Raw genomic sequence first — 11,207 nt, 5'->3', positions numbered from 1 at the left:
TGGAGATTCACCAAATTTATCAAGCCAGTTTCGTATATTTAAACTGTGTGGGCTACGAGCAATGGGCATGAAAGAAAGATTTAAAGAAAGAGAAACAGGAACGTGACAAAACAGAATGAATGACAACAGGGAAATGAAAGTGACCTCACTGAATTAGTATGGAAAGAGAAAGAAGGGTAAGTGGTAAAAGACGGAAACATTTGCTTTGATACTAGATAGAGGAACAAATGGTCACATGCCTTACTTTCTGGTGAAACATTAGAAGGTGGCAGGACGAAGTACTTCAGCTTTTTAAAGCATTTAATTGTGCACAGACTGCAGGGTAGCTTGTTCCAGGTGCGGACAATAGCGACAGATAAGAACTTTGCGAATGTTTTTGTTTTATGAATGAGCACAGCTTGGTTACCATGTAAGTGGGCCCTTGTGTTTCGAGTATGGTGATATGACAGGTGCTTAATTTCCAGTGCGAGCTACTGGGATGCATTTGAGCCAAGGAGTCGGTGGAGTAGATACGCTGAGGTGAGAAATGTCATTGGGTACCTCCTAATATCGTGTCGGATCTTCTTTAACCCGGCGTAGTGCAGCAACTAAATGCGGCATGGACTCAACAAGTCGCAGGAAGTCCGCTGCAACAATACTGAGTCAATTCTGACTCTATAGCTGCGGAAGTGTGGCCGGTGCAGGATTTTGTGCACGAACTGACCTCTCGATTATGTCCCATAAATGTTCGATGGGATTCGTGCTGGGCGTTCTGGGTTCCCAAAACATTCGCTCGAATTGTCCAGTATGTTCTACCAACCAACCTCAAAAAATTGTGGCCCAGTGACATGACACTTTGTCATCCATTAAAATTCAATCATTGTTTGAGATCATGAAGTGCATAGATGGCTGAAAATGGTCTCCAAGTAGCCGGACATAACCATTTCCATTAAATAACCGGTTCAGTTGGATCAGAGGATCCAGTCCATTCCATTTAAACAGAGCCCACACCATTATGGAGCCATCACCACCTTGCACAGTGCCTTGGGTACTTGGCTTCGTGGAGTCTGCGGCACACTCCAACCCTACTATCAGCTCTGACCAAGTGAAATCGGGACTCATCTCACCGGGCCATGGTTTTCCAGTCGTCTGCGGTCCAACCGATATGGTCACGAGCTGAGAAGAGGCGCTGCACGCGATGTCTACATCTACATCTACATTTATACTCCACCCAACGGTGTGCGGCGGAGGGCACTTTAGGTGCCACTGTCATTACCTCCCTTTCCTGATCTAGTCGCGTATGGTTCGCGGGAAGAACGACTACCAGAAAGCCTCCGTGCGCGCTCGAATCTCTCTAATTTTACATTCGTGATCTCCTCGAGAGGTATAAGTAGGGGGAAGCAATATATCTGATACCTCATCCAGAAACGCACCCTCTCTAAACCTGGACAGCATGCTACACCGCGATGCAGAGCGCCTCTCTTGCAGAGTCTGCCACTTGAGTTTGCTACACATTTCCGTAACGCTTACCAAATAACCCTGTGACGAAACGCGCCGTTCTTCTTTGGATCTTCTCTATCTCTTCTGTCAACCCGATCTGGTACGGATCCCACACTGATAAGCAATACTCAAGTATAGGTCGAACGAGTGTTTTGTAAGCCACCTCCTTTGTTGATGGACTACATTTTCTAAGCACTCTCCCAATGAATCTCAACCTGGTACCCGCCTTACCAACAATTAATTTTATATGATCATTGCACTTCAAATCGTTCCGTACGCATACTCCCAGATATTTTACAGAAGTAACTGCTACCAGCGTTTGTTCCGCTATCATATAATCATGCAATGAAGGATCCTTCTTTCTATGTATTCGCAATACATTACATTTGTCTATGTTAAGGGTCAGTTGCCACTCCCTGGTTCAAATGGTTCAAATGGCTCTGAGCACTATGGGACTTAACATCTGTGATCATCAGTCCCCTAGAACTTAGAACTACTTAAACCTAACTAACCAAAGGACATCACACACATCCATGCCCGAGGCAGGATTCGCACCTGCGACCGTAGCGGACTGAGCGCCTAGAACCGCTAGACCACCGCGGCCTGTCACTCCCTGGACCAAGTGCCTATCCACTGCAGATCTTCCTGCATTTCGCTACAATTTTCTAATGCTGCAACTTCTCTGTATACTACAGCATCATCCGCGAAAAGCCGCATGGAACTTACGACATTATCTAAGTCATGTTGTTAGCAAAGGCACTCGCGTCGGTCGTGTGCTCCCATAGCACATGAACGCCACATTTCGCCGCACTGTCCCAACTGATACTTCCGACGTACGTCCCACATTGATATCCGCCGTTATTTCACGCACTGTTGCTTGTTTGTTAGCACTGAGAGCTCTACGCAAATGCCTCTATTTTCTGTCGTTTAGTGGAGGTCGTCGGCCACTGCGTGTCCATGGTGAGAGGTGATGCCTGAAATTTGGTATTCTCAGCGCACTCTTGACACTGCGGATCTCGGAATATTAAATTTCCTAAAGATTTCCGAAGTGGAATGTCCCATCAGTCTAGCTCCAACAAACATTGCGCGTTCAAAGACTGTTAATTCCCGACGTGCAGCCGTACTCTAGTCGGTTACCCTTTCGCATGAATGGAATGAGTACTAATGACATCTCCGCCAGGGCACCGCCCCTTTATACCTTGTGTAAGCGATACCCCCGCCATTGCACATCGCTACGCCATGACTTTTGTCACCTCAGTGTATGGTGTACTGTAGATACGTAAATTATCTGGGCGCAACCAACGTAACTTGGCGTATGAAGCGTGGGCATCGTCAAATAAACGGATGTGGTAGATGTCGCGCACAAAAGCTCTCAAGCTTAGTTCTGCCAACTTTTCTCACTACACGTGCCGTACTGGATTACATCACTACAGAGAGGGTTGTAGAGAACTGGTGCTCGCACATGTCTACTTTTCACAACCTGTGGAAACATATTCCGAAACTTTTAAATGGAATAGACCCAGACGGAAGCCTTCCTCCACGTAGCGACGGTATTCTCTGCCCAGCTGAGATGCTCCTCCAAAGTTACTCGCAAGTTCTCCACTGTTAACTGATAACGTGTTGGGATACAGACGAGAAGCATAAGAGCTAATTTTTCATGGAATCCCGAACTTATTAATTTTGGGTGGGGTGCTAAGATCACTTTCCTTGTTAGGAAAATGGTAGTAGTTAAGAAAAGTTGCAGGGCATTTTGCCAGAGGTACAGCTGCTCCCAGTGAACAAGAAAGACTGTGCTATCGAAACATTCTTAAAAATTTCCATCCATATTGTATCAATTACGCATGCAACATCTCGTAACATCTTTGTGACACTGTGCAAAATTTTCATTGTCGTCTGATTATTGTTAGAGGTGTAATAAAAGTTTCCCTAAAACATAATTATACGTACTCTTACCCCATGTTGTGGAGCAAGAGTACGCATTGCATAATTTTAACCCCAACTACAGAAAATAAAAATAATTTTATTAAAATACACGGAAAAACAAATTTAGAGCTCTTTATTTTTCAGCGAATTCAAAACGTAAACTTCGTAATGACCTGAGAGTAATGCCGAAAATACTTTTGTCGAGGGAAATGCAGTGCTGTACTCTTACTTGTTCTTCTACCAACGAAAAAGATTTTTTGAATCGACCTCAGTGCTCAATACCTTAACCGGTTGTCAGACGTTTTCTTGAGGCAGCCTCTGAAAACCTGATAGTGATTGAGAGGTAGATATGTTCGAAAAAGAAAACACTACACCACGGATGAAAAACGACAGGAAAGAAAAGTTCTGTAAGGTGAATAATGAGGCACCTAAGTTAAATAGAAACCAGCAAAAAATGCTTGAATACGCTACAACGGACTGTGAAGTTCTCATGTTTCCTGCTATTGTAAATAATTCATCTTTACTCTACTGGGCCAAAATGAATGAGCGCACTGCCTGAGTAGTGGATAAGATCCTTGAATGTGTTTAGTTTTATCTGTGGTAGTCTTGCTAGTCAGTCATTTGTGTAGTGCTGGGGCATTCTTATAGGAAGCATAGTAGCGAGCAGAGGAAGAAATTTTGTTATTTGTGAATCTTGGAGCAACTATCTGGAACGCTTTATTATGGAGATGAAAACTTATTGATAATACTTTCTTGTTCTTCATATTAGTGAAGAACATTTTGGAGAAATGTTAAAGGTATGTTTGTGGTTTATTTGTAATTGGAGAATTTTGTAGTTGTTGGGGTCTTGTTATGTCTTGCAGTCTTTTTGTCAGTAATCAGAGTATGATTTCTCAAGAACGATTCTCTTTAGAATAAAACCAACCTCCATGGTTCATAGTAAAGTTGCGAAGGTTTTGTCGTGCGAGAGTTGTACCTTACGCCAAGCGGAGTCACAGATTGTTTCCGACAAGCAATAGGAAAGAGATTAGTTGTGAGTAGTTGATTTTCCTTTAGCTGCTGCATCTGACCATTTCTGTGGTTATCTAGAGTACACGTCATATGAGGACAAAATTTTTGAAACCAAGATATTCGGTTTTTACAAATACAAATAACTTTTTATAGAAAGCTTACTTGACTAAACAAGTCAAATTACAGATTATAGGGGTAAAAGTTCGAAAATGCTTTCTTGATGGAATAAAAGTACGCTCTGTCAACTTCAATCCCATTAGGCCTACGTACTTTTCCGTTATTTTCTTCTTTAACAGTCTACAGATGGCTCTAATCACTATGGGACTTGACATCTTAGGTCATCAGCTCCCTAGACTTAGAACTACTTAAACCTAACTAACCTAAGGACATCACATACATCCATGACCGAGGCAGGATTCGATCCTGCGACCATAGCAGCAGCGCGGTTCCGGACTGAAGCGCCTAGAACCGCTCGGCCACAACAGTCTACAGATAACGCATACAACTGCAGTCTTGGACATCAAGAAGGAAGCTTACCTGCCAGTTCCAGTACTGAGTTTATCTAATTTTTAAATAGATTTAGGTTCACCCAACGCTTAATCAAAACTAGATAAATTTTACGTAGGATACCTACAAAAACGGCTCACCGCATTTTCACCAGTTGTAAGCGTCCTACTGCCACAGGGTTCCACAATAGAAATGAGGAGATGATTTATGCGCTCCCAGGTGTTAATTCGGTGCACTGCCGCTTTAGGGACCTGAAAAATTGGTGTCTACTCCTTCCCCACGCGTTTCTTTAGCCCCACTTACCTTACATGCTGCAATTACTGTATGTACGTAGCTGCTAAAATAGGTGTTCAAACTGTCTTCCCTGAAAGTGGCTTCAATAACTTTTTCTTGAGTTAAGAAGGAGGAAATTAACGCAGAAAAAAATAGGCCTAGAATGAGGTGACTCCAGATTGAACTCTAGTTGTCGACGGGAGCATTATACGAGCCACTTCTAAATTATCACAAACGCGAAATCCAACCGCTTAATTCAGCGGATCTTGAAAACAAACTTACTCGTCTGCTTCGGCCTATACGCTGTCGAGCATAAAGGAGGGTTTAAATATAATACGAGAATGGTTGAACGCAGGCACTTTTTTTTTTTTTTTTTTTTTTTTTTTTTTTTTTTTTTTTTTTTTTTTTTTTTTTTTGTCCACTGACTGGTTTGATGCGGCCCGCCACGAGTTCCTTTCCTGTGCTAACTTGCAACCTACCTCCTCAATTATTTGCTTGACGTATTCCAATCTCTGTCTTCCTCTACAGTTTTTGCCCTCTACAGCTCCCTCTAGTACCATGGAAGTCATTCCCTCATGTCTTAGCAGATGTCCTATCATCCTGTCCCTTCTCCTTATCAGTGTTTTCCACATCTTCCTTTCCTCTCCGATTCTGCGTAGAACCTTCTCATTCCTTACCTTATCAGTCCACCTAATTTTCAACATTCGTCTATAGCACCACATCTCAAATGCTTCGATTCTCTTCTGTTCCGGTTTTCCCACAGTCCATGTTTCACTACCATACAATGCTGTACTCCAGACGTACATCCTCAGACATTTCTTCCTCAAATTAAGGCCGGTATTTGATATTAGTAGACTTCTCTTGGCCAGAAATGCCTTTTTTGCCATAGCGAGTCTGCTTTTGATGTCCTCCTTGCTCCGTCCGTCATTGGTTATTTTACTGCCTAGGTAGCAGAATTCCTTAACTTCATTGACTTCGTGACCATCAATCCTGATGTTAAGTTTCTCGCTGTTCTCATTTCTACTACTTCTCATTACCTTCGTCTTTCTCCGATTTACTCTCAAACCATACTGTGTACTCATTAGACTGTTCATTCCGTTCAGCAGATCATTTAATTCTTCTTCACTTTCAACAGGATAGCAATGTCATCAGCGAATCGTATCATTGATATCCTTTCACCTTGCATTTTAATTCCACTCCTGAACCTTTCTATTATTTCCATCATTGCTTCCTCGATATACAGATTGAAGAGTAGGAGCGAAAGGCTACAGCCTTGTCTTACACCCTTCTTAATACGAGCACTTCGTTCTTGATCGTCCACTCTTATTATTCCCTCTTGGTTGTTGTACATATTGTATATGACCCGTCTCTCCCTATAGCTTACCCCTACTTTTTTCAGAATCTCGAACAGCTTGCACCATTTTATATCGTCGAACGCTTTTTCCAGGTCGACAAATCCTATGAAAGTATCTTGATTTTTCTTTAGCCTTGCTTCCATTATTAGCCGTAACGTCAGAATTGCCTCTCTCGTCCCTTTACTTTTCCTAAAGCCAAACTGATCATCACCTAGCGCATTCTCAATTTTCTTTTCCATTCTTCTGTATATTATTCTTGTAAGCAGCTTCGATGCATGAGCTGTTAAGTTGATTGTGCGATAATTCTCGCACTTGTCAGCTCTTCCCGTCTTCGGAATTGTGTGGATGATGCTTTTCCGAAAGTCAGATGGTATATCGCCAGACTCATATATTCTACACACCAACGTGAATAGTCGTTTTGTTGCCACTTCCCCCAATGATTTTAGAAATTCTGATGGAATGTTATCTATCCCTTCTGCCTTATTTGACCGTAAGTCTTCCAAAGCTCTTTTAAATTCCGATTCTAATACTGGATCCCCTATCGCTTCTAAATCGACTCCAGTTTCTTCTTCTATCACATCTATCACATCTTGTGACAGCCAGAGTGAGAGCACCAGCAGCAGCGAGTACTGTTTGTATAAAGCGTTTATTTTGCATTTTGTTTACGACCTTCCACTAAGGAAGGGATTCTATTTGTGTTTATCTGCTCTGCATAGAAACTAACAGTTCTTGATCGTTAGGAGAGAAATTTATTTTGTACTTATTTGCTGCGCTTAGCTTTTAAATAGTTTTTCTGGGAAAACCTAGGGTAGTTTTCGCGTCTCGTATTTCAGTGAGTGTTTCTTGATTATCAGAGTAGCTCATCAGAAGATTATCTTGGGAATTTGTCACCGTATAGAGTAGGGTAAACATAGTCATGTGTAGGGACTGTGGTTGTTGTGAGCGGACGCAAGGAGAATTGGCCACTCTTCGGGGGCAGGTGGAGGCTCTGTCTGTTAGGCTCATCGAGCTCGAGGCGCAGGCGTCGGCTCGTAGTGGCGTTGGGGCAACTGTGGTGAGACCTATGCCTACTTCGGTGGCCTTGGAATCACATGGAACCCCTGATGTCGCTGCGTCTTCCGGCAGTGAGCATCTTACCGGTCAGCCATCACTCCAGGGTGAATGGCGGACAGTGGTGGGCTCGCGCGAAAGGCGAAGGTGGGATCTGGCCGCGTGGCAGCTGCCTTACCCCTTTCCAACAGGTACGGGGTGCTTCCTAGTGGTGATGACATCGTTTCCGAGCCATCACAGGATGCCTCGCCTGTTGGGCCAGTGGCCGATTCTCCGGCAAGGTCCCGACAGTCACAGAGGGCGGGCCTATTAGTTATAGGGAGCTCCAACGTTAGGCGGGTTATGGAGCCCCTCAGGAAAATAGCGGGTAGGTCGGGGAAGAATGCCAGTGTGCACTCGGTGTGCTTGCCGGGGGGTCTCGTCCGTAATGTGGAGGCCCTTCCGGCAGCTATTGAACGCACTGGGTGTGACCGGCTGCAGATAGTAGCACATGTCGGAACGAATGACGCCTGCCGCTTGGGTTCTGAGGCCATCCTTGGTTCCTTCCGGCGGCTGGCTGATTTGGTGAAGACAACCAGCATCGCACGCGGAGTGCAAGCTGAGCTTAATATCTGCAGCATAGTGCCCAGAGTCGATCGCGGTCCTCTGGTTTGGAGCCGTGTGGAGGGTCTAAACCAGAGGCTCAGACGACTATGCGACTATAATGGTTGCAAATTCATCGACTTCCGTTATTGGGTGGAGAACTGTAGGGCCCCCCTAGACAGGTCAGGCGTGCACTACACACCGGAAGCAGCTACTAGGGTAGCAGAGTACGTGTGGCGTGCACACGGGGTTTTTTTAGGTTAGAGGGACCCCACCTTGGGCGAAACGATAAAACACCTGACGGCTTACCAGAGAGAACATTATCATCGTTGATAAAGAACGTCCGTCCTCAGAGACCAAAAACAGGAAAAGTTAACGTAATATTGGTAAACTGCAGGAGTATCCAGGGCAACGTTCCTGAATTAGTATCTCTTATTGAAGGAAATAGTGCGCATATAGTATTAGGAACGGAAAGTTGGTTAAAACCGGAAGTGAACAGTAACGAAATCCTAGACACAGAATGGAATATATACCGCAAGGATAGGATAAACGCCAATGGTGGAGGAGTATTTATAGCAGTAAAGAATTCAATAATATCCAGTGAAGTTATTAGCGAATGCGAATGTGAAATAATCTGGGTTAAGTTAAGTATCAAAGGTGGGTCAGATATGATAGTCGGATGCTTCTATAGACCACCTGCATCAGCAACCGTAGTAGTTGAGCGCCTCAGAGAGAACCTGCAGAACGTCGTGAAGAAGTTTCGTGATCATACTATTGTAATAGGGGGAGACTTCAATCTACCAGGTATAGAATGGGATAGTCACACAATCAGAACTGGAGCCAGGGACAGAGACTCTTGTGACATTATCCTGACTGCCTTGTCCGAGAATTACTTCGAGCAGATAGTTAGAGAACCAACTCGTGAAGCTAACGTTTTAGACCTCATAGCAACAAATAGACCGGAACTTTTCGACTCCGTGAATGTAGAAGAGGGTATCAGTGATCATAAGTCAGTGGTTGCATCAATGACTACAAGTGTAATAAGAAATGCCAAGAAAGGAAGGAAAATATATTTGCTTAACAAGAGTGATAGGGCACAAATCGCAGAATATCTGAGTGACCACCATCAAACGTTCATTTCTGAGGAAGAGGATGTGGAACAAAAATGGAAAAAATTCAGAAACATCGTCCAGTACGCCTTAGATAAGTTCGTACCGACTAAGGTCCAAAGCGAGGGGAAAGATCCACCGTGGTATAACAATCATGTACGAAAGGTACTACGGAAACAAAGAAAGCTTCATCATAGGTTAAAGAGTAGTCGAATCATAGCTGATAAGGAAAAGCTGAACGAAGCGAAAAAGAGCGTAAAGAGAGCAATGAGAAAAGCATTCAACGAATTCGAACATAAAACACTGGCAAACAATCTAAACAAGAACCCTAAAAAGTTTTGGTCATATGTAAAATCGGTAAGCGGATCTAAATCCCCTATTCAGTCACTCGTTGACCACGATGGCACCGAAACAGAGGACGACCGAAGAAAGGCAGAAATACTGAATTCAGTGTTCCGAAACTGTTTCACTGCGGAAAATCGTAACACGGTCCCTGACTTCAGCCGTCGCACGGACGCCAAAATGGAAAATATTGAAATAAACGATATCGGAATTGAAAAACAACTGCTATCACTTAGTAGCGGAAAAGCATCCGGACCAGACGAGATACCCTTAAGATTCTACAGTGATTATGCTAAAGAACTTGCCCCCTTTCTATCAGCAATTTATCGTAGATCTCTGGAAGAACGTAAAGTACCTAGCGACTGGAAGAAAGCGCAGGTCGTTCCCATTTTCAAGAAGGGTCATAAATCAGATGCGAATAATTATAGGCCTATTTCGCTTACGTCAATCTGTTGTAGAATAATGGAACATGTTTTGTGTTCTCGTATTATGACGTTCTTAGATAATGCAAATCTCCTTCATCATAACCAACATGGATTCCGCAAACAGAGATCATGTGAAACTCAGCTCGCCCTATTTGCCCAAGAAATTCACAGTGCCGTAGACACTGGCGAGCAGATTGATGCCGTATTCCTGGACTTCAGGAAGGCATTTGATACGGTTCCGCACTTACGTTTAGTGAAAAAAATACGAGCTTACGGAATATCGGACCAGGTTTGTGATTGGATTCAGGATTTCCTAGAAGAAAGAACACAACATGTCATTCTTAACGGTTCAAAATCTGCAGATGTAGAGGTAATTTCGGGAGTACCGCAAGGAAGCGTGATAGGACCTTTATTGTTTACAATATACATAAATGACTTAGTTGACAACATCGGTAGCTCCGTGAGGCTATTTGCAGATGACACGGTAGTCTACAAGAAAGTAGCAACATCAGAAGACTCGTACGTACTCCAGGAAGACCTGCAGAGGATTAATGAATGGTGCGACAGCTGGCAGCTTTCCCTAAACGTAGATAAATGTAATATAATGCGCATACATAGAGGCAGAAATCCATTCCAGTACGATTATGCCATAGGTGGTAAATCATTGGAAGCGGTAACGACCGTAAAATACTTAGGAGTTACTATCCGGAGCGATCTGAAGTGGAATGATCACATAAAACAAATAGTGGGAAAAGCAGGCGCCAGGTTGAGATTCATAGGAAGAATTCTAAGAAAATGTGACTCATCGACGAAAGAAGTAGCTTACAAAACGCTTGTTCGTCCGATTCTTGAGTATTGCTCATCAGTATGGGACCCTTACCAGGTTGGATTAATAGAAGAGATAGACATGATCCAGCGAAAAGCAGCGCGATTCGTCATGGGGACATTTAGTCAGCGCGAGAGCGTTACGGAGATGCTGAACAAGCTCCAGTGGCGGACACTTCAAGAAAGGCGTTACGCAATACGGAGAGGTTTATTATCGAAATTACGAGAGAGCACATTCCGGGAAGAGATGGGCAACATATTACTACCGCCCACATATATCTCGCGTAATGATCACAACGAAAAGATCCGAGAAATTAGAGCAAATA

This window comes from Schistocerca nitens, chromosome 5 (assembly GCF_023898315.1).
Source record: "Schistocerca nitens isolate TAMUIC-IGC-003100 chromosome 5, iqSchNite1.1, whole genome shotgun sequence".
Classification (NCBI taxonomy): Eukaryota; Metazoa; Arthropoda; class Insecta; order Orthoptera; family Acrididae; genus Schistocerca; species Schistocerca nitens.
The sequence above is the reverse complement of the archived record's forward strand: the minus strand, read 5'-3'. Positions refer to the sequence as shown.